Source organism: Malaya genurostris, chromosome 1, assembly GCF_030247185.1.
Source record: "Malaya genurostris strain Urasoe2022 chromosome 1, Malgen_1.1, whole genome shotgun sequence".
NCBI lineage: Eukaryota > Metazoa > Arthropoda > Insecta > Diptera > Culicidae > Malaya > Malaya genurostris.
Genome location: NC_080570.1, coordinates 30,387,401 through 30,413,777, shown reverse-complemented (window position 1 = coordinate 30,413,777; position 26,377 = coordinate 30,387,401). Strand labels below are relative to the sequence as shown.

Here is a 26,377-nt window from a genome sequence, read left to right as displayed (position 1 = left end):
AATCGGGATCAGTTTCAAAACGCGCGCCCGCTTGATTGAAGTAAGGATTATTGAAAGTGAAGCAGGGAAAACAACATCAACGATGCGTCGACGACGAACCGGTTGAGTTCTAGTTAACCTAGTTCGCGTTACGCTTGATGAACCGATCCAAAATGGTAGTTCCAGTTCATTAGCGCAGCGGCACTCCACGCGACGCGGCTTCGTGCGGTTCGTTTAGTAAATTATGGTCTCTTTTGCCGACACAGAGAGAGACAGTCGATATCGATGAGAGGAGTCATCAATTGAAACAAATTGACAGTGCTAACAAATGGATCCGATGGAGAACTCCAAATTAAATCAATCGCCCTGCTCTGTTGGTTAATACCCTATTGCGGTTCGGCGGCTCGGATAGACTTGGAAACCACCACCGTTGCCGCCGCCGTCGTCGCCGCCGCTCTCACCGAAAAGAGAATGAATTCAATTCGCGCAACGGTTGTGCCGTTTTCCGCACTTTCCCGCGAGACTGAACGGGATATTTGTCACGTGAAGCTCATGACACAGTGTGCCGTCAAACGATTCCTAAACAACGCAAAAATGGTTCTTCCGTCATCAATTAACCTGATTTCCCGGCCTGGGTGAACTGGAGCGATCCCACAAGCTGAAAAAGGGAAACCACCCACGCCCACCACCACCACCACCGCCGACGTTGGTGTCTGTAGCGGGGGGAGTGTTGACGACCGAATCACGACCAATTGAAAAGTCATCAATTTTCAACCTGACAGAATAGTAGCAATCGGGAAGCCACGCACATATTTTCCATTCCCTGGAGCCCTTCCCGATGGGGGGGGGGAGGATCGTTCGTTCGAGTTTTTCGAAAGGAGTGCAGTGCAGAGCAAGAAAGCGAAAATTGGAACGCAACACACGATCCGGCGCCTTTCCGTTTTATTATTTTTTCCACCTTGATTCCGATTAATAATTGACAGTAGGCCGAATTACCGCCCCATCGCCACCATCTACAACATCATCATCATCATCATCACCGCCACCAAGAAGTGACATATTTAAGTACCGCTACCGCAGAGCTACCTGACAGTTGCGCCAGATCGCAACTTCGGTTCCGTTCGGTAGTGTGCCTGTAGGAGATAGTGCCCTGCCGTAGACCGCGCCACCATCATGCGAAGCCACGATCGTCTCGGTTGGTGCGAGGTGGCGGCTTATAATTTGCATGTAACAACCTAGTTCTACACCCCGGCCGAAACCATCCCGACCAGCATATACAAGCAGCATACGGCAGTAGTAAGGGCCGGGCCGCACGAGTTTCAAGTTATCCACGCCGAGTTGCACGTCGGCGGCGGATCCCCCGCATTCGCGCCATTTGCCATTTGCTTACTGGTGCAGTCTGCTGCAGTCCATCCTGCTGCTCTACCGTGGAGGGGGTGGGTTAGAGAAGAGTTGGAAGGAGTGCAATTTAAATATTTAGAAAACAAGACAATAAATGTGGATGTGTTGTAGAATAAAACACCTTCGGCAGTTTTCGACACGGCCGCTGGCAGAACGTAATGAGTGAGTTGTGTGTCGATCGATTTATATGTGTGTGTGTGTTTGTACGTATCGCGATTGAGCGATATTCCGTGTGGCACGAGTGACGGACGGTTGTCAGTTGCATTGTACATAAAAGTATTACAGTTATGGTAGAAGCTTAGCTAGCATCCCTTTGTTGGAAAGTCGATCGTAGAAATTTGCTTGGATATTTTTGGAAATTTTATCGCTCAATCGAAAAATGAAGGACCCGTTTGCTTACAAAATCAAAATCGACAAGTAACACATTTAAACTACAAGTGCACTACTTGTGCACCTATTTCAGCTGTAGTTTTGATCCAGTAGTCATTTGCCTATCTGTGCGTACAGTAAACAATTTCCACGATGCTCCCTTCGGCTGGTAGGTTCAAAATAACCTAAGATTTCTGTGTGAAAAACGATCTCCGGACTATACAATTAATTGAGAGTTAGGTCTAGTGTATGTGTTACAAAATGGAGTCTTGATTTCTAAAATCGAGAAACAGTTTTAAATCTTGGGCGGAATAAATGAACATAATAGTAATAGAAACTACGAACTAATGTTCATGACAGAGATCAGAGTGGTTTTTCTCGTGGACCCAAAACTGTGATCTGATCGTTGGATGAATTTCATCATCACGAACGCACCTTATTGTCACGAAAAATCCTGGATACTACGGGCACATGCGACGAAACTTTGATTCGGTTGAGGAATGCAGCAGTATGAAGAATGATTAGAAGTGAATGGCGATTATGGGGAAAAGTGAAGGAGAATTTTAGGAAACTTCCGTGTGTTTGAATGCTCATGCTATGCCTTTCGTTAGATTACCGATGTATTATTTATTATGAGCTGATCAAACCGTATAAAACCTAATTCTGCTGACGTATACGAGATCGGCAGTTGATGCGTTTGAACAAAGCTTTGCAGGAAAAGCGGTCATAATATAGGGATTGTCACGAAAAAGTAATTTTGCTTCATGACAATTCAAGACTCCAATCTTCGAAATGGTACAAATTTAGATGGAAACACTGAAATTGGGAAGTTTCGCCCGACGCGCCATATTCACCGAACATGGCTCCATACGACTACTATTTGTTCAAAGAAAAATTTGTTTTCAGCGCTGTGTGCGAGCTTTACCAGACAGATGGCAAAAAGTAGTGAATAACGATGGACAATACTTCGGAAAACGGTACTGTAATGATACTAAGGAGTGTATCGATAAGTAGTTAGCAACATTCAAACTGTTTATATGTCAATAACAGCTGCGCAATCGATTGGTTTCGGCACGGTTTATCGTTTCAATGATGAGTCGAGCTGATCCGGAAACGCGAAAGAAAATTCTGAACACTTGGTGCTCAGAAAGTGGTGTCACGTACAACGAAATTGCAAAACAGATGAAAGTGCATCAAATCAGTGTCAAAAATATTATCGAGAAGTTCGGTAAGACCCTTTCCATGAAGGATTTGCGTCGATCCGGTAGGAAAACGGGTCCCAGGCCGGGACTTAAAAGTGGTTGAGTACATCAGGAAAAATCCATCGGCGTCGACGCGGGATTTGGCCAAGCAGTTCAACACCAGCATCGGGATGATTCAACGGATCAAAGTTCGGAACTTCCTGAAAACGTACAAGAAACAGAAGGTGCCGAAAAAGTCCCTGGTACAGCAAGTTCTGACCAAAACAAGAGCGCGAAAACTGTATGACCGGATTCTACAGAATAAAGACGGATGCATCCTGATCGACGACGAAACCTACGCCAAGGAAGACTCGAGCGCTGCCCGGACCGCAATATTATACGAAATCGGTGTACCAGGACCTGGACGACGCTGACACCACGGTGGCGATGGAAAAGTTTGGGCAGAAGGTGTTGGTCTGGGAAGCAAATTGTACCTGTGGTTTGCGGTTGTCGATTTTCTTCACGAAGGGCACAATTAACGCCAAGGTGTACGAGGAAGAATGTTTGAAGAAGAGAATGCTGCCACTGTATAGAAAGCATAAGGTTCCTCCTCTCTTCTGGCCGGATTTGGCTTCAGCCCACTACGCCAACTCCGTTCTACAGTGGTTGTCAAAAAATAATGTACAATTCGTGGAAAAGGACATCAACCCACCGAACTGCCCGGATCTTCGACCAATTGAAAGGTATTGGGCAATTGTCAAGCGGCACTTTCGGAAGAAAACTACAGTGCAGGAGTGCAAAAAAAAACTGGACAGCTGCCACCAGGAAAGTCACAAAAGTAACTGTGCAGAATTTAATGAAGAATGTCGAGCTTAAAATGCGAGCGTTTCACAGAAACTAGGATTTTTCTACAATATATCGAAAACTGATGTCAAAATAATTTTTTTTCGCTTTTTTATTCAATTATCAATGTTGTCAACTACTTTTCGATACACTCCTTATCATAATAAATCACGAAACTGCCAAAAGCACTACGATTTAATTCCAACACATGGCAGGTAAGTCCTGTTGCACATGATTATTACATTCTTCTGACAACGCTGTTATTCAAAACTGGGACTGGGATTTAAAGGGTCACTTCTGAATCGGCTTCTCTCATATCTCACTGGTCGCGAAATGAACCCATTCGCTGTTTCATCTGGAATTCCTCAAGGAAGTCACCTTTGACCGTTTTATTTTTACTTTATCTCAACGATCTAATTTTTTCGATCAAATGTATGAAACTATCATTCGCCGATGGCTTAAAATTATTTCATATCACCGTATCCACAGCTGACTCGGAATTTCGAATCCACAGCTGACCTAGAATTCGACTAATCGGTGTAGTACGAACAGAATGATTTCGAACACTTCCGAATGCTCCGCCGTCTCCTTTAGTCGTAAACAGTTTCTAAGTCTAAGGGATTAAATTTTAAGGATTACTATCTTCAAAGCCTCTATGTTACCAGGATTCGTTTTCGCGATTAGATTGCTTCGAGCTCTTACAGCTTTTCTACGGATGCCAGAACTAATTATGGATACAATGAGCCTTTTGCTAGCACGTACCGCATATTCAACCACTGTTCCAATTTATTTGTTTTCAATCTACCATGAAATATTGTCAAAAAATTGTGTCTGGGGTTATTGTTTAATTAGTTTTGGCTATTTTAGAAATACCATATTCAAGTTAAATGCATCATGATTGTAATCTGTTGATGCAAAAGAAGAGGAGGTTTTATGCCTGTTGGAGAGCAAGTTTGACAGAAACTAAGTCCAACGGACTTTTCCCTACTCCAAATAAACAAACAAAAGATGGGTTCAGTAGTAGGATTCTGGTAGAAATGTCGTGTCTCCGATTTCACATAACTAGCTACAATTCCAACAAAAGCAAAACTAGCACAATAAGTCTTACCGTCTGCTCCGGTATTCCCATATAATTTCGGTAAATTGACAAGTCGTGAATAAAAATCCGGGTCCGACGCAAGAGGAGCTTGCTTTATCATTGATCGTATCACATTAAACCACTTTCCTGCATTTAAAAGCAGTAGAATTCATCTAAACGGTTGGAAATCGGGAGCCGCACGAGTTGAAACCGAGAAATGTTGGATGGCGTTGTAGCTTATTCAAAATTATGAAAATAATTTGATTTTGCATCGTATTGTTTTGAAGATGAAAAATTTATTTCTTGCAGCAGTTCTGGGTGCAAAAACCGCTTCCTCATCTACCTAGTTTAGGGCTTGGAAACTAGCGATGGGCAGAAACGTTTATTTGAAAAAAAAAAACGGTCAGCTACTGTAACACTTCTCTTATGTAGTGACTGAATGCCAAACAGGTCACAATTTCACAGGACTATTGTAAGGATTAATGTAGTGATGGGCAAAATCGTTCATTTTGAAAGAACCGTTCGAAACTAAAAAGTTCAATCAAAAGAACTAGTTCTTTCGTTCTTTCGCTCGATCTGTGTATGTTTCTGCAAAGACTAAACGAGGGTTTAGGTCTAGCGAGCAAAAAAAAAACAAAGAAAAAGGTCACTCGAATGAGGTTTCGTAATTTCGCGCCTTTTTTATAGAAATACCGTTCTTCCACAAAGAACTATTGATCACTCATTTGAACCGGATTGCCCATCTCTGTTGGAAACCTTTGGCTCGGAAGAGTAAAAAATTACAATTACAAAAATTTCAATTTTTCTAAAGAGCCACGATTTTTTTCTTGTTGATTTAAACCTTTTACTTCGTTTAATAAAATACATTGAATTTGCTTATGGAACTGCCCTTCAGCGTAGCTTCACATCGTAGCATCTACACGTGAGTCGCGAGCCGACTCCTGATCTGGTAAAGCCATTCTCTTGTCATTAAAATAACATTTTCTTCGATGAGGTAACTCTTGAAACAAGTTTAGAATGATCTACTGCTGGATTTGCTGATTGATACGATAAATTGCAGAAATATGCTTAATCACTTACGTCATCAATACGAATACAAAAAAGTGATTTGTCGTTTGTGTCACTTATGCCATTCCATCTCCGGAACTAGAATTGTTCGTCATTTGATCTTCGAACTAGGTCGATGACTCAATAGTAGTTTTCAAACGAGCTTAAGATAGTTGAAATTGATTTAGTCATCTCCGTGTAAATTAATCGGATAGAATAAAAACTATGATTTGTCGGTTCGGCGTCACTTATACCTTTATATCTCCGGAACCGAAACTGTCTCCCATTCGGTCTTCGGAAATTGATCAATAGTAGCTTTCAAATGGGCCCATGATTGTTGAAATCAATTCAGCCATGTCCGAGTCAATCGAGCGGTTAGAAAAAGACGCTTTGTTGGTTACGTTACTTATGCCATTATATCTTCGGAATCGCCAGTTTAAGCCTTTTCATTTCCAAACTTCATTAATGACCTGATAGTGGCTATCGAACAAGCCTAAGATTAGTGAAAACGGATTAGCCATCTCAAAAAAAAACTGAGCGGCTAGAATGCAAAAATTGTGATTTGTCGTTTTCGTCATTTATGCTATTATATCTCCGGAGCTGAATCTGTCTGCCATTTGGAAACAAAAGGTGAGGTTTGACGGTTTCGTCACTTATGCCATTTTATCTCCGAAACTTGACGAGCTTTGAAATCAGTATTCGATTGTTGAAAACGGTTCAGCCTACTCCGAAAAAATTGAGCTGATACAGTAAAAATCTGTAATTTGTTTGTCCCCGGAACCGGAACCGTAAGTCATTTGGTCTTATAAATTGATCAATTAGCTAAGAGTTTTATCGGTTACGTGACTTATATCGTCATATCTTTGTAACCGGAAGAGTCAGCTGTTGCATCTTTGAACTTGATCAATAATCCTAGACAAGCTTCCAAACGATACTGAACTACCAGCAATTTGCAACCAAAACATAAAAGCATTTTTGTTGCAAACTTGTTTGTTATAAGTTTCCGTAACATAACTTGTTATTTGAGGCTGTATTTACCAGTTGCTTTCAACTCTTTGAAAAACCATCAAAGTACTATTGTGTGGAACGCAACGAACTTATTTGATACGTGCATTGAAGATAAATGGATCAAAATATTAGACCAGGCACGTAATTTTTCATCACGTCAACGCTTGGCCACTTATCGCGGCTACGTTCAAGACCTGTGTCGATAACACTGGTTGTAAAAGCAATGCTTAGCTTAAGTCTTAAGTACCAAATATTCGCACTCGCTACTGAACTCCAATGTGATTTATAAGCATTGCACACTAGAAATAATCTAGAATCTGCGAATTGATCAGGTTGTTTGCATTTCCGAATTCAGTGAAAATCCTCAAAATGTTTGAATGAAGCCTTATTCTGTCGGTCGAGAAGATGTTTGGAGCTTATAACAGAAATTGAGATCTTCCATAGAACAAAGATCCGAACCATCGAAACCTGCTCTGTCACGCCTGAAAGGAGGAAAACAGTTCGGCATTGACACTTCAAACCCTTTCGAAATTGCTTAGGTCCTACTGAGAAGCAAAATTGCTGGAAAGCCTAATGATTTTGTACAAAGCTGAAATGCAATTTCATTGAAAGTCTCTCATTAAATCCCACAAACGTTCGACTCGGAGAAAATTATCAATTAAGACTTAAGCTCCAGAATAACTTGTTTATCATTAGTTATTTCAGGTCAGAAAATGTGTGACATGGATTTTGTGCAAACGATTCGACCACTTGCAGTGCATACCTTTTTCTAGCAAATATGTTTGGAAACAGATTGTAGTGTTGCGGTTCCGTCTGGTTCCGGATTGGTGTTCGAGAGCAATATTCACCTGTAAAGAGAGAGAGAAAAAAAAAGAAAATAGTTTAATTGAGTGTGTTTGTTATGTGCGTGATCATAATCTTCCTAATGCGAGCGATCATAAGCTAACCGTAATGCAATGAGGTAATTATAGATCATTCCACTGCCATATATACACAACTCCGTAAATGGACAGTTGCACCTCGGGCAGTATAAAATGGTTGTTGATGTACACCTCGGATTAATGAATTTTTCTCGTGAGGCAACCTCAATTTCATAATTCATTAACCGGGATGCAACACGGAATAACGCACTCGTATGCCGACGAAAATGATGTACAATCTGCGTGATGATAATGATAATTCGTTAGTGGAGTAGTGTGTTACTGCCGCCGCCTGGTTTAGGTGATGATGGGTAACCTAAATTCCGAACTCAATGTCAATGTCAATGTGTGTCAATTTCTTCGGACAATCGTCAGTGTATTTGACCTAGGGTTGACGATAAGTTGAATCCTGAAGGCTACAATGTGAACGATTTAAAAATGCGTCAATTTTCGCAGGTAAAAATCTGATTGAAAAACATGATAAATTATGTCTTTGCTATATGTCCGTCCGTCCGCACCTCCAAGGTAGCTCAATCGAAAGAGCAGTTCCACTATTTGAAGAAGATTACAGCACGGATAAAAATCCATTGCCGGTATCATGTATCATGTCTTTTCATAAGGATATGCCTATTATTCATGATTTTATGAGCAAAATTATTAGTATATTAAAAACATTTTCACGAGAGGTGAATTATTGCTATTAATTATTTCATGATTTTCTAATCATGGTACCAATGTCAGTGGATTTGTAACACACTATGATCGAAATAGGATTACAAACGAATTTAAAAGTTTGTTCCTAACCAGTGGGTTACCAATAACTGAATTATATTTTGTAACTCCGCTAACCCCTAACATTTGCAAACGCATATGTATTTTGTAGAATATCAGAAATTGAAGTATTAAATTTTGAACAACCCATCGTGGGCGAATACGTTAGTTAGTTAGACCAAAAAAAAACGATATAAAACAAATAAATTTTACAGTTTCCCTCGAAAAAGACCAAACCAGTGGTCGAAACGTCGGGTAGTATGAAACAGCCGTTCTTGTTGTTACAGGTCGCTATAAACGTAAAAAATCGTACAATTTTGGTCGCTCCATTAAAGTGCAAATTTTTCTATACAATTCTAAAATGGTATTTTAACAATACGACTAAAAAAATTTTAATCCTTAAAACCGTTATTTTTTGCAGTTTTGAAATCAATTTGGATTTCTTTTCTCAAGGAAGTCATTTTGGACCGTTCATATTTTTACTTTATCTCAACGATTTGAATTTTTCGATCAAGTGCATGAAAATTGACTGATTGCTTGATGACTTCAAACTATTCCATATTATCAAATCAACTGATTCTGATTCAGAGTTCTTACAGGAGCATAAGTTGGATAAGTTGACAAATTGGTGTTTGTATCAACAGAATGGTTTTGAATACCTCTATTTTTTTTTAGTCGTAAACAGTCTTCAGTCAAGTTTGACTATTGTATTTCTAAAACTATTCTCGAACACAGACCCGCCGGTAAAAGATCTGGGCGTCCTGAATTTCAAGGAGCATATTGAATTTACTCCAAATCCAAAGCCTCTAAGCACTTAAGATTCATTTTACGCGTTAGTTAGAGAAAATCGGCTCAGCCATTTGCGAGAAAATTGAGCGGATCGAAAAAAAAAACATAGTGCATAAGTCACTTTTGCGATCATATCTTCGGAACCGGAAGCGTTCGCCATTTGCCAATCAAAATTAATCAATGACCTGATAGTAACTTTCAAACGAGCCTAAGATAGAAAAAATCGGTTCAGCCATTTGCGAAAAAATTGAGCGGATCGAAAAAAAACAGTTCATAAGTCACTTTTGCGATTATATCTCCAGAACCGGAAGTGTCCGCCATTTGCTCATCGAATGTGATCAATGACCCAATAGTAGCTACCAAACGAGCCTAAGATAGTAGAAATCAAATCAGTCATCTTCGATAATATTGAGGGGATCTAAAAAAAACAGTGCATCAGTCACTTTTGCGATTATATATATCTTCGGAACCAGAAGTGTTCGCCGTTTGCCAATCGAACTTGATCAATGAACCAATAGTAGCTTTCAAACGAGCCTTAGATAGAGACTTTCTCTTGACAATCAAGCAGTCCCGTTATTATTATTTTTCTTGGAGAAGATTTTAGTCAGGGAGATCCAAAAATTTCCATTTAGATTCGGGTAATTCATAAAACTGCTCTTTAACGCGAGTGCAGTTTGTCGGTTGCGTCAATTATTTGGTTATGTCCCAGGAACCGGAAGTGCCGGCCATTTGCCTATCGAATTCGATCAATGACAGAATAGTAGCTTTCAAACGAGCCGAAGATAGAGAATATCGGTTCAGCCATTTCCGAAAAAATTGAGTGGATCGAAAAAACCAGTGCATAAGTCACTTTTGCGATTATATCTCCGGAACCGGAAGCGTCCTCCATTTACCAATCGAACTCGATCAATGACCCATAGCTTTCAAACGAGTCTTAGATAGAGAAAATCTGTTCAGCCATTTCCGAGACAATTGAGCGGATCGAAAAAAAAACAATGCATAAGCCACTTTTGCGATTACATCTACAGAACCGGAAGCGTCCACTATTTGCCAATCGAATTTGATCAATGAACCAATAGTAGCTTTCAAACGAGCCTTAGATAGAAAAAATCGGTTCTGCCATCTTATTTGGAGCAGGGAAAAGCCCAGTGGAGTTAGTTTCTTTCAAACTTGCTCTCCAACAGGCATAAAACCTCCTCATCTTTTGCATTAACAGATTACAATCATCTAAATGATACATTTCTCCTAAACATAGTATTTCTAAACTAACTAAAACTAATTAGATAGTAACCCTAGGAACAATTACTGGACAACGTTTCGTGATAGATTAAAGTCGAATGAATTGAAACAGTGGTCGAATATTCGGCACATGCTGGCAAAAGGCTCGTTATACCCATAACTAGTTCTAGCACAGGGGATCCTACGAAAAGAATAGTTTCGAAGATTACGGCTATTATATATATTTGTATAAGTTGTCGGAGCTCGGAGCAGTCTATTCTTGATTGGAGGAGATCTGCCACAAAAGAAGTCTTGCTGACATCGTGACGGACAGATCGAGATCAATCAGTTTGCATCTGGCATGGTAACTTGGAAGGCTCCAAGTATTTCTTGAAGGAAGCCGACGCAGAGCAAATCGAACAATTTTTCGTTGGATTGCTTCAATGCGTTGGATATAGTTTTGGTAGTACGGTGACCAGACAGCGAGGCGTATTTGAGATTAGAGATATCTTCGGAACCCAACGCGTCCGCCATTTGCCAATCGAACTTGATCAATGAATCAATAGTAGCTTTCGAACGAGGCTAAGATAAAGAAAATCAGTTGAGCTATCTTCGAGAAAATTGAGAGGATCGAAAAAAAAAACAGTTCATAAGACACTTTTGCGATTATATCTCCAGAACCGGAAGTGTCCGCCATTTGCTCATCGAATGTGATCAATGACCCAATAGTAGCTACCAAACGAGCCTAAAATAGCAGAAATCAGATCAGTCATCTTCGATAATATTGAGCGGATTTAAAAAACAGTGCATCAGTCACTTTTGCGATTATATCTTCGGAACCAGAAGTGTTCGCCGTTTGCCAATCGAACTTGATCAATGAACCAATAGTAGCTTTCAAAAGAGCCAAAGATAGAGAAAATCGGTTCAGCTATTTGCGAGAAAATTGAGCGAATCGAAAAAAAAAACCAGTGCATAAGTCACTTTTGCGATTAGATCTCCGGAACCGGCTTCCTGGCTCCGATCGAAAGTCAGGCGTTTTCTCAGTAAATCTTTATTCTTTCTTAAGCGAAAGGCAACAATATTCTTCCGGTCAAATGACCGGTTATGGTAAGAGTCGGTATACGACATGTATTAATCAAAATATACAAATCACAAAAACATATAATATAGAATATCAACTATATAACAGATCGGCTGAAAAGTTCGTATCGTATTCTATTTTCAGTTAGTACCAACCTTCAAAAGATACGTGTATAAATTTGACTGCTGTCTGATTATTAGTTTGTGAGATATTGCATTTTGAATGAAGCTACTTTTGTTATTGTGAAAAAAAAATGGAAAAAAAGGAATTTCGTGTGTTGATGAAACACTACTTTTTGAAGAAAAAAAGTGCCGCCGATACCACAAAATGGCTTGATGAGTGTTATCCAGACTCTGCACCGGGCGAAGCAACAATTCGTAAGTGGTTTGCAAAATTTCGTACTGGTCATATGAGCACCGAAGACGATGAACGCAGTGGACGTCCAAAAGAGGCTGTTACCGATGAAAACGTGAAAAAAAATCCACAAAATGATTTTCAATGACCGTAAAGTGAAGTTGATCGAGATAGCTGACACCCTAAAGATATCAAAGGAACGTGTTGGACATATTATTCACGAATATTTGGATATGAGAAAGCTTTGTGCAAAATGGGTGCCGCGTGAGCTCACAATCGATCAAAAACAACAACGAATTGATGATTCTGAGCAGTGTTTGGAGCTGTTATATCGAAATAAAACCGATTTTTTTCGTCGATATATAACAATGGACGAAACATGGCTCCATCACTTCACTCCGGGGTCCAATCGACAGTCAGCTGAGTGGACTGCACGCGATGAACCGAACCCAAAGCGTGGAAAGACTTAACAATCGGCCGGTAAGGTTATGGCGTCTGTATTTTGGGATTCGCATGGTATAATTTTCATCGACTACCTATAGCAGCATCTCATTGTTGCAATAAATCCCGGTGTATAAAGTGTGGAGGGAGTCATGCGGATAACTCCTGCAGTGGAGACAATGAAAAGTGTCTCTACTGTAAGGAGGGGCCGCATGACCTCTCTGATTGTCCCGTGTACAAATTGCGTAAGGATAAAATGAAGCGTTCACTCAAGCAACATTCCAAACGCTCTTTTGCAGAAATGTTGAAATGTGCTACGCCACCTACCGAAAATCCTTACGCTTACTTGTCAACTGACGAGAGCGAATATGATGACCCCCTCGAAGGTACATCTTCGGCTGTCCCTCATAGCTCATCAATTAGAAAGAGAAGAAATAAATCTTCTCAAAAGCTCCCTAGTAAGGGTTTGAAGATGTCCTCTGATGGGTTCCGAAAAATTACAACAACTGGTAGTGATGGCAAAAAACCAGAGAAAAAAGCTCCAGGCCTTGGAAAATTAAATTCCGAGCAAGAATTTCCATCACTTCCTGGGACTTCAAAACCCCCGAAAGTCCCTAAAGATCAGTCAGAAAATTTACCAAATACTGGGTTTGTTAAATTCTCTGATATTGTGGACTGGATCATGTCTACTTTCAATATTTCTGAACCTCTTAAAAGCCTGATAATGGCTTTTATTCCTACAGTTAAAACATTCTTGAAGCAGTTGACTGCAAAATGGCCCCTTCTTTCAGCGATCGTATCCTTCGATGGCTAAGACACCCACCGAGGTCACGGATACAATCACTGTTATACAGTGGAATTGTAGAAGTATCATCCCAAAAATAGATCCTTTCAAATTTCTAGTAAATAATCTGAAATGTGACGCATTTGCATTGTGCGAAACTTGGCTAACTTCTGAAATACCCTTAAGCTTCCACGATTTTAACATTATTCGTCTGGATCGAGATGATTCCTATGGAGGAGTACTTTTGGGGATCAAAAAGTGCTATTCTTTCTATCGCATTAACCTCCCCTCGATACCAGGTATTGAAGTTGTCGCATGTCATGTTACAATCAAAGGCAAGGACCTTTGCATTGCTTCCATCTACATTCCCCCAAGAGCCTCGGTTGGGCATCGGCGGCTCAATGATATCATAGAGCTTCTTCCCGCACCGACGTTGGTTTTAGGAGACTTTAACTCACACGGTACGGGATGGGGCTGTCTTCACGACGATAACAGATCAACTATGATCCATGATATCTGCGACAACTTCAATATGACAATCTTGAATACGGGAGAAATGACACGAATTCCTGCACCACCAGCAAGACCAAGTGCGCTAGACTTATCCCTTTGCTCGACATCGCTACGGTTGGATTGCACGTGGAAGGTAATCCCTGATCCCCACGGTAGCGATCATCTGCCTATCGTAATTTCAATCGCCACCGGATTAAGACCATCGGAAACAATCAATGTTTCGTATGACCTCACACGAAACATTGATTGGAAATGCTACGCAAATTTGATATCTGAGAATCTAGAAACAACACAAGAACTTCCTCCGGAGGAAGAGTACACGTTTTTGGCTGGCTTGATTCTCGACACCGCGACTCAAGCTCAGACGAAACGTGTACCCGGCGCGAAAACTAACATCCGTCCCCCCAACCCGTGGTGGGACAAAGAGTGCTCAGAATTAAACGCGGAGAGAACTTCATCATTTATCGAGTTTAGGAAAAACGGAACACCTGATAATTTCAGAAACTACGCGGCATTAGACGCTAAAATGAAAAGCTTGATTAAAGCGAAGAAAAGCGGTTATTGGCGTCGATTCGTAGACGGATTATCGAGAGAAACATCAATGAGCACTCTTTGGAACACAGCCCGACGAATGCGCAACAAAAACACCACAAACGAAAGCGAGGAATATTCTAACCGCTGGATATTCGATTTCGCTAAAAAAGTATGTCCTGACTCTGTTCCGGAACAGACAATCATGCGCGTCGCTTCATCAAACAGAAACGAAACACCTTTTTCGATGCTCGAGTTCTCACTTGCGCTTTTATCGTGTAACAATAAATCTCCGGGGTTAGACAAAATCAAATTCAACTTGTTGAAAAATTTGCCTGACTCTGCCAAAAGGCGCTTATTGAATTTATTCAATAGGCTTCTTGAGGATAATATTGTCCCACATGATTGGAGACAAGTAAGAGTTATCGCCATTCAAAAACCAGGGAAACCAGCCTCTGATCACAATTCGTATCGGCCGATTGCTATGCTTTCCTGTATCCGGAAATTGTTCGAAAAAATGATTCTGTTTCGTCTAGACAATTGGGTCGAGACTAATGGCTTACTTTCAGATACACAATTCGGCTTCCGCAGGGGCAAAGGAACGAACGATTGTCTTGCGTTGCTCTCAACCGAAATTCAAATGGCATTTGCTCGTAAAGAACAAATGGCGTCAGTTTTCCTAGACATCAAGGGGGCTTTTGATTCAGTTTCCATAAACATCCTATCTGAGAAGTTGCATCAGCAAGGTCTTTCACCAATTTTGAATAACTTTTTGTATAATCTGTTGTCCGAGAAATAAATGTATTTCGCGCATGGTGATTTGTCGACAATACGATTCAGTTACATGGGTCTTCCTCAGGGCTCATGCTTAAGCCCCCTTTTATACAACTTTTACGTGAACAACATTGATGAATGTATCAACACATCTTGCACGCTAAGACAACTTGCCGACGACAGCGTTGTGTCTATTATAGGACCCAAAGCTGCCGATCTCCAAGGACCATTGCAAGATACCCTCGACAACTTGTCGACATGGGCTCTTCAAATGGGTTTCGAGTTCTCTACGGAGAAAACTGAGCTGGTTGTATTTTCAAGGAAGCGAGAACCAGCACAATTACAGCTTCAACTAGGGGGTGAAACCATAGCTCAGGTCTTCACATTTAAATATCTCGGGGTCTGGTTCGACTCCAAAGGCACCTGGGGATGTCACATTAGGTATCTGAAACAAAAATGCCAACAGAGAATCAATTTTCTTCGTACAATAACCGGATCATGGTGGGGTGCCCACCCAGGAGACCTGATCAGGTTATACCAAACAACGATATTGTCCGTGATGGAATACGGATGCTTTTGCTTCCGATCCGCGGCGAACACTCATTTCATCAAGCTGGAAAGAATTCAGTATCGTTGTTTGCGTATTGCCTTAGGTTGCATGCAGTCGACTCATACGAGAGCGAATATGATGACCCCCTCGAAGGTACATCTTCGGCTGTCCCTCATAGCTCATCAATTAGAAAGAGAAGAAATAAATCTTCTCAAAAGCTCCCTAGTAAGGGTTTGAAGATGTCCTCTGATGGGTTCCGAAAAATTACAACAACTGGTAGTGATGGCAAAAAACCAGAGAAAAAAGCTCCAGGCCTTGGAAAATTAAATTCCGAGCAAGAATTTCCATCACTTCCTGGGACTTCAAAACCCCCGAAAGTCCCTAAAGATCAGTCAGAAAATTTACCAAATACTGGGTTTGTTAAATTCTCTGATATTGTGGACTGGATCATGTCTACTTTCAATATTTCTGAACCTCTTAAAAGCCTGATAATGGCTTTTATTCCTACAGTTAAAACATTCTTGAAGCAGTTGACTGCAAAATGGCCCCTTCTTTCAGCGATCGTATCCTTCGATGGCTAAGACACCCACCGAGGTCACGGATACAATCACTGTTATACAGTGGAATTGTAGAAGTATCATCCCAAAAATAGATCCTTTCAAATTTCTAGTAAATAATCTGAAATGTGACGCATTTGCATTGTGCGAAACTTGGCTAACTTCTGAAATACCCTTAAGCTTCCACGATTTTAACATTATTCGTCTGGATCGAGATGATTCCTATGGAGGAGTACTTTTGGGGATCAAAAAGTGCTATTCTTTCTATCGCATTAACCTCCCCTCGATACCAGGTATTGAAGTTGTCGCATGTCATGTTACAATCAAAGGCAAGGACCTTTGCATTGCTTCCATCTACATTCCCCCAAGAGCCTCGGTTGGGCATCGGCGGCTCAATGATATCATAGAGCTTCTTCCCGCACCGACGTTGGTTTTAGGAGACTTTAACTCACACGGTACGGGATGGGGCTGTCTTCACGACGATAACAGATCAACTATGATCCATGATATCTGCGACAACTTCAATATGACAATCTTGAATACGGGAGAAATGACACGAATTCCTGCACCACCAGCAAGACCAAGTGCGCTAGACTTATCCCTTTGCTCGACATCGCTACGGTTGGATTGCACGTGGAAGGTAATCCCTGATCCCCACGGTAGCGATCATCTGCCTATCGTAATTTCAATCGCCACCGGATTAAGACCATCGGAAACAATCAATGTTTCGTATGACCTCACACGAAACATTGATTGGAAATGCTACGCAAATTTGATATCTGAGAATCTAGAAACAACACAAGAACTTCCTCCGGAGGAAGAGTACACGTTTTTGGCTGGCTTGATTCTCGACACCGCGACTCAAGCTCAGACGAAACGTGTACCCGGCGCGAAAACTAACATCCGTCCCCCCAACCCGTGGTGGGACAAAGAGTGCTCAGAATTAAACGCGGAGAGAACTTCATCATTTATCGAGTTTAGGAAAAACGGAACACCTGATAATTTCAGAAACTACGCGGCATTAGACGCTAAAATGAAAAGCTTGATTAAAGCGAAGAAAAGCGGTTATTGGCGTCGATTCGTAGACGGATTATCGAGAGAAACATCAATGAGCACTCTTTGGAACACAGCCCGACGAATGCGCAACAAAAACACCACAAACGAAAGCGAGGAATATTCTAACCGCTGGATATTCGATTTCGCTAAAAAAGTATGTCCTGACTCTGTTCCGGAACAGACAATCATGCGCGTCGCTTCATCAAACAGAAACGAAACACCTTTTTCGATGCTCGAGTTCTCACTTGCGCTTTTATCGTGTAACAATAAATCTCCGGGGTTAGACAAAATCAAATTCAACTTGTTGAAAAATTTGCCTGACTCTGCCAAAAGGCGCTTATTGAATTTATTCAATAGGCTTCTTGAGGATAATATTGTCCCACATGATTGGAGACAAGTAAGAGTTATCGCCATTCAAAAACCAGGGAAACCAGCCTCTGATCACAATTCGTATCGGCCGATTGCTATGCTTTCCTGTATCCGGAAATTGTTCGAAAAAATGATTCTGTTTCGTCTAGACAATTGGGTCGAGACTAATGGCTTACTTTCAGATACACAATTCGGCTTCCGCAGGGGCAAAGGAACGAACGATTGTCTTGCGTTGCTCTCAACCGAAATTCAAATGGCATTTGCTCGTAAAGAACAAATGGCGTCAGTTTTCCTAGACATCAAGGGGGCTTTTGATTCAGTTTCCATAAACATCCTATCTGAGAAGTTGCATCAGCAAGGTCTTTCACCAATTTTGAATAACTTTTTGTATAATCTGTTGTCCGAGAAATAAATGTATTTCGCGCATGGTGATTTGTCGACAATACGATTCAGTTACATGGGTCTTCCTCAGGGCTCATGCTTAAGCCCCCTTTTATACAACTTTTACGTGAACAACATTGATGAATGTATCAACACATCTTGCACGCTAAGACAACTTGCCGACGACAGCGTTGTGTCTATTATAGGACCCAAAGCTGCCGATCTCCAAGGACCATTGCAAGATACCCTCGACAACTTGTCGACATGGGCTCTTCAAATGGGTTTCGAGTTCTCTACGGAGAAAACTGAGCTGGTTGTATTTTCAAGGAAGCGAGAACCAGCACAATTACAGCTTCAACTAGGGGGTGAAACCATAGCTCAGGTCTTCACATTTAAATATCTCGGGGTCTGGTTCGACTCCAAAGGCACCTGGGGATGTCACATTAGGTATCTGAAACAAAAATGCCAACAGAGAATCAATTTTCTTCGTACAATAACCGGATCATGGTGGGGTGCCCACCCAGGAGACCTGATCAGGTTATACCAAACAACGATATTGTCCGTGATGGAATACGGATGCTTTTGCTTTCGATCCGCGGCGAACACTCATTTCATCAAGCTGGAAAGAATTCAGTATCGTTGTTTGCGTATTGCCTTAGGTTGCATGCAGTCGACTCATACGATGAGTCTCGAAGTGCTCGCGGGCGTCTTACCGTTGAAAAACCGATTCTGGGATCTCTCATATCGATTGCTAATCCGATGCGACATCTTGAATCCGATGGTGATTGAAAACTTCGAAAGGCTTGTCGAGCTCAATTCTCAGACCCGTTTTATGTCCTTGTATTTTGATTACATGGCTCAGAATATTAATCCTTCTTCGTTTGTTTCCAATCGTGCTCATTTCTTGGATACTTCTGATTCTACTGTGTTTTTCGACACATCCATGAGAGAAGAAATTCGTGGAATCCCGGATCACGTGCGCCCTCAAGTGGCCCCAAATATTTTTTATAATAAATTTAGAACAGTCAACTGTGAAAAGGTGTTTTACACTGACGGTTCAAACATCAACAGGTCCACAGGCTTCGGCATCTTCAATCAAAACATCACCGCTTCTCACAAACTCAATGATCCGGCTTCAGTTTACGTCGCAGAATTAGCTGCTATTCAGTACACCCTCGAGATCATTGAAACCTTGCCCAAAGACCATTACTTCATTGTCACGGACAGTCTAAGCTCAATAGAAGCTCTCCGGGCAATGAAGCCAGGAAAGTATCCCCCATATTTCCTGGGGAAAATACGGGAACATTTGAGAACTTTATCTGAACGGTCTTATTTAATATCGTTAGTCTGGGTCCCTTCGCATTGTTCCATTCCGGGCAATGAAAAGGCAGACTCATTGGCTAAAGTGGGCGCATTGGAAGGTGATATTTATGAAAGACCAATCTGCTTCAATGAATTTTTCAGTATCTCTCGTCAGAAAACTCTCGAAAGTTGGCAAACTTCATGGAGCAATGGCGAACTGGGACGATGGCTACATTCCATTATCCCTAGGGTATCGACGAAACCTTGGTTCAGGGGGATGAACGTGAGTCGCGATTTCATTCGCGTGATGTCGCGGCTCATGTCAAATCACTACACCTTCAACGCACATCTCCGGCGTGTTGGGCTTGCGGAGAGCGGTCTCTGCACCTGTGGCGACGGTTATCAGGACATCGAGCATGTCGTATGGTCGTGCGTAGAGTATCGTGACGCCAGGTCGAAGCTACTGGAATCCCTTAGGGCCCGAGGTAGACCGCCTGAGGTTCCGGTTCGGGATGTGTTGGCGAGTCGGGATAGTTTATATATGCTTCTCATATACCAGTACCTTAAACACATTGATATACAAGTGTAATGTGTTATCTCCCGCTCAGAAAGTATAAACTCCACCTACAGGTTCGACACTAACATCCGCCCGATTCTCTCGATCCCCGTCCCTGTCCACCATCTTCATTGGAACTAACAAGATCTTTTTTTTTGTTACTAACTTTTTCGTTACCCCTTCCCTGTCTCTTCCCCATCTCGATGGCAACTAATTAGATCTTTATCGTTTTCAAACATTTTGTTCCCACATCCCCTTTTTACCCCGTTTCCACAATATTTACTTTTTTTTCATTCTCTTCCGTAACATCACCATCATCGTCCACGGAAGGCCGCCCCAGTCGAAAACCAGCATGCGGGCCACCCGCCGGGCCTTCGTAGCCTGGGGGTGTTTCCCGCGGACCCACACGGACCGAAGGATGCGGCCAACATGGATCTTCGCCAACGGCATATGGAAGACCCTCATGCGATATTCAATTCACCGGCCACTACCGATAGCTTCTCGAGAATCCGCTACCGCTACATTACATAATGATACTATTCTAGTTTTATGTTAGTCGTAATTAAGATTAGTAAATACCCTTGGCATCTTAGAGCTTAAGCAGTGTGCCTTAAAATTATACTATAATATTGAATAAAAAAAATCGACTACCTTGAAAGGGGAAAAACCATCAACAGTGACTATTATATAGCGTTATTAGAGCGTTTGAAGGACGAAATTTCAAAAAAACGGCATGAAGAAGAAAAAAGTTTTGTTTCATCAAGACAATGCACCGTGTCACAAATCGATGAAAACCATGCTGAAATTGAACGAATTGGGCTTCGAATTGCTCCCTCATCCACCGTATTCTCCAGATTTGGCTCCCAGTGACTTTTTCCTGTTCTCAGACCTCAAGAGAATGCTTGCTGGTAAAAAATTTAGAAGCAATGAAGAGGTAATCGCTGAAACTGAGGCCTATTTTGAGGCAAAGGACAAATCGTACTACAAAAATGGTATCGAAAAGTTGGAAGATCGCTATAATCGCTGTATCGCCTCTGATGGCAATAATGTTGAATAATAAAAACGAATTTTGGCAAAAAAAATGTGTGTTTCTATTAAACGATACGAACTTTTCAGCCGAACTGTTATTTATTCGCGAAAACAGTAACACTTGATACGTGCTAAACTTCAAAACCGGTTATGGTATGTTTAGTGTTAAGAGAAAAAAAAACAGTACCGTTGGCAATAAATTTGTTTTGTTGCCAACATTTTTATTTCCGTTCAGATAAAATGTCAGATAACTTTGCTTCGGAATACGCTCTGATTCTTACATGCTTACATGCACGAGTTTAGATGCGGATTCGACTTGCTCGTAAAATCAGAAAGCTGAATATCTGATTTCACCCTTGATTTCAGTGTAGAATTTCTCAAGTGTGACATAGCATCTACGGGAAATTTTCAGGACACTGACAAATAGTTTCACAGCTTCAAAATCGAACGCTTTGCAAATAATGTTACCAAAAAATAATTGATCATGTGTAGTGGGTTTCGTACTCACAGATTTCGTAATTTTTCCACAACTCCTCTTGTAATTGTCCACGCAACGAAAAAAAAATCCTCTTAAGTTCAAAACTATAAATTACACTTATTAGTATTCCACGAGAAAATTTCACCACACGCACTTTTCGTTCACTAGCACCGAACTCAGTCGCTTTTGAGCATTCTCAACCACTCGGGACATGAACAACGAGGCCCGATCCGAACGTAGCAAACATCGCGTCGCGTGTGTTTTCCGTCACTAGCGAGCATCTTTCTCCAGCATATTGGCCTCAGCTCAGCACGACACGATTACGACCGCCAGATTGGTCTGAGTGTGTGTGTGTTTGTGTGTGGATATTTCGAGTTTTACAGTTAGCATTGCCAGCACTGATCTTGTTTACCTCGAACTTGACTGGTGCTGTCCGTCGTCGTCGAGATCGGTCCCCATCATCCTCGTCGAAACCCCGTTTGCTCTCTGTTCTCTTTTTTTTTGTTTTTCGTGTCTCTGCGCTCTCTGAAGCAAAGCAGTGTCGGAATTTTTGGGGGGAGCGAACATATCGGAGCTCATTCTCCTGTAAACGAAAAACGAAAAGCCCAACGCAGAGAGAGAGAGAGTGAGAGTGAGTGAACGATGATCCGAGTACCTACTTCAGTGTTACTGGGTGAATCTGAACGAACGTCAACAGTGCTGCGAGGCGTTCCCTAATTTATATGCATTACCACCTTGGGTCGTGGCAAGTGTAGATAACATTTTTATTACTATACAGCCCACTGTCTCGTCCTGTTCGGCAACAACAACAGGAACAACAGCTTTCGCCTTTCAATGAGCCTGCCGTCGTATGCGCCTACAACAACTAACCTAGATCCGGCGGCGGTAAACAATATATAGGTAAACAAGTTGTTGTTGTTTTTTTTTCTTCTTCTTCCGACCGCGCAGTTATTTCTGCCGCGATAACCAGCGATAGATCTTGCTGCACCGATGTACACCCGCACGGGCGCGCGCTTTTGGCCTCGAGCGGCGGCGGCGGCCGGAGCGAGGATCAAATTAATAACGATCAATCTCGTCGTAATTTAGGTGCGAAGCTGTGTTTTGGTCAAATTACCGGCCCCGGCCCGGCCCGGTTCGTTGTTGCCGTCGCCGCCGGAAAGAAAAACAACTGCTTTGCTCTACATCGATCCTACCCGCGTCCAGTCGTGTCCGATGCGCAGCAAGCAAGCAAGCAGTGCAGTGCAGTGTCACGGGAAAGTGGTTACTGCACTTCGTTCGAACAGGTTCGGCGGGAAAATAGAAATCCTGCATCTCCGCCAAATGTGGGTGACTTTGGCCATGATGAGATTCCGGTTGGGGACCGACCGGTTTGCAAAAGTAGGCTCCGTGATCCGATGGGGAATGAGCGGCGAATGAAGGCGGAAGGAATTTCACACTGCCGTTAGTGGAAACTTGTTGAAATTCCCCAAAATTTGTAGGTTAAGTCTGTTTGCGATCAAGTATCGTTAGCATGTTTTAGCATGGCATATATAATTTTTTTTCTATCGCGTAGAGCTAGCCGGGAGAGCAGTTTGCAGGACTGGGAACCGTACCATATCCGATCCATCGGTGATCCATCAGAGGAAGGTCGCCTATCGCTCGAAACAAGAAATTCTGCGATAGCGTCGTAAGCAATATGAAAGTGATCCATGCGGAACTTGTTAGATGCGGGGATTGATCTAACGGTCAATGGATGACCGCCGGAGCGTGGTGTGGTTTAGTGAAATGTTTCAACGAAAGGAACGAGATGAGACAACCCGGCAACTGGGAGATCCCGGGCACGTATTCATGCGCGATTGTTACTATGATTGAATTATGATGCTGCTAACCGCCAGGATTCGCATCATTCGCCCTGGAATGTACTCGCGCACATGCTTGCACCCAGGGATCGGGATGGGTTTACGTTTTCGGGTGGCGGCAACCGTGAATGACTGATGGGGTGATTGGATGGAACGAGCTGGAAAAAAAATACAAACGGACGCGCATGCACTCGACCACTTGTTGTAGCAACTGATGATGGCGATTTGATGCACCGAAAGCGAGCGGCCGCAACAATGTTTCCGATGGTTGGTTGGCAGGTTGATTAGTGGTGGAGGTGTGAGTCTACACTGTGCTGTGGCTGCAGACTGCTAAGAGTAATCTAGGTCCCGGACTGGATAGTAATTACTCGTAGGCGTGTGGAGAAACTGGAGTAGGCAATCCGCCTCAGTTAGTGGCTCTCCATGCATGTTCGGATTCCGGGAAACTGCCAAACGAGACGATCTTCTGAGTTATTGATATGATAATGGTCAGTGCCGGAGTGCTAAATCAACCAGTCGAACTGTTAAAACGTGAGCCACGCATTCGCACACCCGCCTCTGAATATAGTTCTTGGGGAGACTTGCTCGTGGGATAGACACCACCGAGTGTGAGAGAAGGGAAAGGGAAAACATTACCTCAGAAAGTACACTCTGTTAAACTACTACGGAGCTAGCATTAACATTTAAAATATAATTAAAACTTGCTCGTGTTTGCTTTTCTGTAGGAACTTGTTACACTGACAAGTACCCATCTGTTTCAAAACTAATTCAGTTTTGCCTGTTTGAAGCTGTTGAAAACTGTCTACTTTCTCCTAGAAAAGTTAACGAGTTAACCTCTAGCAATCAAACCAAATAACAAAAACGAAATTTAAAATGGTTGCTAAATCCGCACGATTTTCGCAAATATTGCTGAGGCAAATAAAATGTTACTGCGACCAATTGACGATTTTTGTTTCTTCAAAATCGACCCTTCAGTATCAGAAATTCAGGATGGTTTCCGAAACAAACTCAACAAAATTTGCAGTATGAGAGAAAAAACTATTTCTTCGCACACCTCATTGTGCGCTCACTATTGATTCTGACACATTTCCAGCTACGAGTTGTCATTCTGACGTTAAATCAATGTCACTTTCCTACATGCCAATTCCTACACTGCTCAGTGGTGCTAACAAATTTCACTGCAAAAATTTGAACATTCACACTATAAAAAAAAACAAAATTAAACAAAAAATCTTTTCTAGATTTGTTACAGAAGCGAGATGTGTTATCAAAGTTATCTCAAAAAACAAATCAAATAATTTAACTCGCGGCTTTTGGCACTCTTGAGGACAAAGTAAAGTTTCATTATATGCCTCCTCATAAAGAAAATAATGAGAAGGTTTTAGAATCAGTTTTCAAAAAACATGCACCGCACTGAACTTGTGTACAATTTTACGTGTGCAAGTTCAGTTTAAACTTGCACACGGGTTTGTACCCAGGTTTGCTACAAACCTGAACATCATGAACAGGAGTTGTATTACACAAGCGCGTAAGCTTAAGTTTGAACATATGTTTAAACATCGAGTTTGCGCACGAGGCACTATCGTTGATCGCTCTACAACAATTCGAATGGAAACTTGTTTGATCTATTGGTGATTGACGCCACTGGTTAAATCACCTAACTCAAATTCTTACATTTATCATATTATCCGGGTAAAAAAATGGAGTAACGAGTTTTGAATGAAATACATTCCTTAAGTAACGCTTTTTCAGACATGTAACAAAAAACTCACCAAAACGTAACGCAGGTTACGCTTCGTAACATCTATAACTTACCAAAAAAAACGCATATAACGCTTCGTAACTTTAATTTTAAATGGTGTCTAAATCCGCACGATTTTCGCAAATAATCTTCAAAATCGACTTTTTAGTACCTGAAATTCGTGGTGGTTTTCGAAAAAAAAAAACTCAAAAAAAATTGCAGAATGAGAGAAAAATCTATTTCTTCGAAAAACTGTACGGAAGTCTTTTTTATGCGGGGGCATACGTGCTGGATTAAAAAAAAACGCATAGCCTCAGAATTTCACATAAAAAACAAATAACTTTAAAAATTTTGTTCAAACAAACCAATTTTTTGAAGTAATTTTCTTGTAGCGCAGCTCAAACTGTAAATTGCGTATATTTTAGTAACGATCATTTAAGAAAAATTGGTGAAATCTTACAGAAACTAGTCTTCTATCTAGCACGTGGTCATTAATGCGTATAATTCATTTCATATAGGCAGTGTTGGTGATTGCTGAAAATTTGACAGAAGCTGCTCGATTTTTATCTATATTGTATACAACATTCTCAATCTGGTAGAAGATGCTACAAGAATTCGAGTCTCTCAATGCATGAACCTCGAGAGAATTTTTCTACATTTCTTCGCTCCACTTCATACTCTGAGTATTTCATGGCCCTTAAAAAAAATTTCACTCTGATAATGATCGCCGCTGTGTGGAATTTACCAAGAGAGAATCGCAAGTTGACAATTATCGCAGAAAATCGAATCGATGATTCGACTTGATGATTCTCATACTAGGTTGCAATATTTCAAAACCCTTGTGTGGAGCATTCACATACATTTTCATAGACACAACTTATACAAATATTATATGCACATAGTTAGAATAAGCGGCAATAGTAAAATGATTCTATCGCAATTATCAACTGTCTGTATAGAATCGGATCGCGAAACGAGAATAAGCGACCGTTTGTTGCTTTAGAGAGAATCCCCACAGCAGCGTGCTAGCCGTTGATTCTCAGACGGTTCACCGAGAGAAATTCGCTCTCGCACTAGTGTCTATTAGGTTTTTTATCGTGACGACACAAATGAACAAGTATTCATCCTTGACAGTTCAGCGGTACTGTTTACAAACAAGCTTAAACAAAAATCGAAGAGCACATCTAAAACAATCATCTTTACACTTTGCAACTAGTCTCTTTTATTTAATAAATATCAAAAACGAGCCGTATTCAATCGTGAACAAATGTTTTAAAACTTTATTTAGGCGATTCGGACCGTAAATGGTCTGATCCAATTTGTCAATAAACAAACAAAAGAAATTTCTGTTTACAAACAGTACTGCTGAACTGTCAAAATGTGTTCATCCGATTGAGGTTAGCAGTGACGGTAAAAAACCTAATTATATGTTAAATGT

At 41.4% G+C, this 26,377-nt stretch overlaps 2 protein-coding genes across 7 annotated transcripts in view; one reads left to right on the top strand and one right to left on the bottom strand.

Annotated features, from left to right (window-relative positions):
- The window catches only part of LOC131435864 (uncharacterized), a 388,758-nt gene that overhangs the window by 186,188 nt on the left and 176,193 nt on the right, over positions 1 to 26,377 (bottom strand). For 2 of the 6 annotated variants that reach the window (XM_058604130.1, XM_058604121.1), the window contains one exon: positions 7,670 to 7,754. The exons of 3 other annotated variants lie outside the window; for them this stretch is intronic. The gene's annotated coding sequence lies outside the window, so the exon portion shown is untranslated. Of the gene's footprint in view, positions 1 to 7,669; positions 7,755 to 21,390; positions 21,638 to 26,377 lie in introns of those variants that run through there. One more of the 6 variants, XM_058604137.1, reaches the window with a different exon arrangement.
- LOC131435895 (autophagy-related protein 16-1) overlaps positions 1 to 26,377 on the top strand; it is a 347,031-nt gene that overhangs the window by 204,413 nt on the left and 116,241 nt on the right. The gene's annotated exons all lie outside the window — the stretch shown is intronic.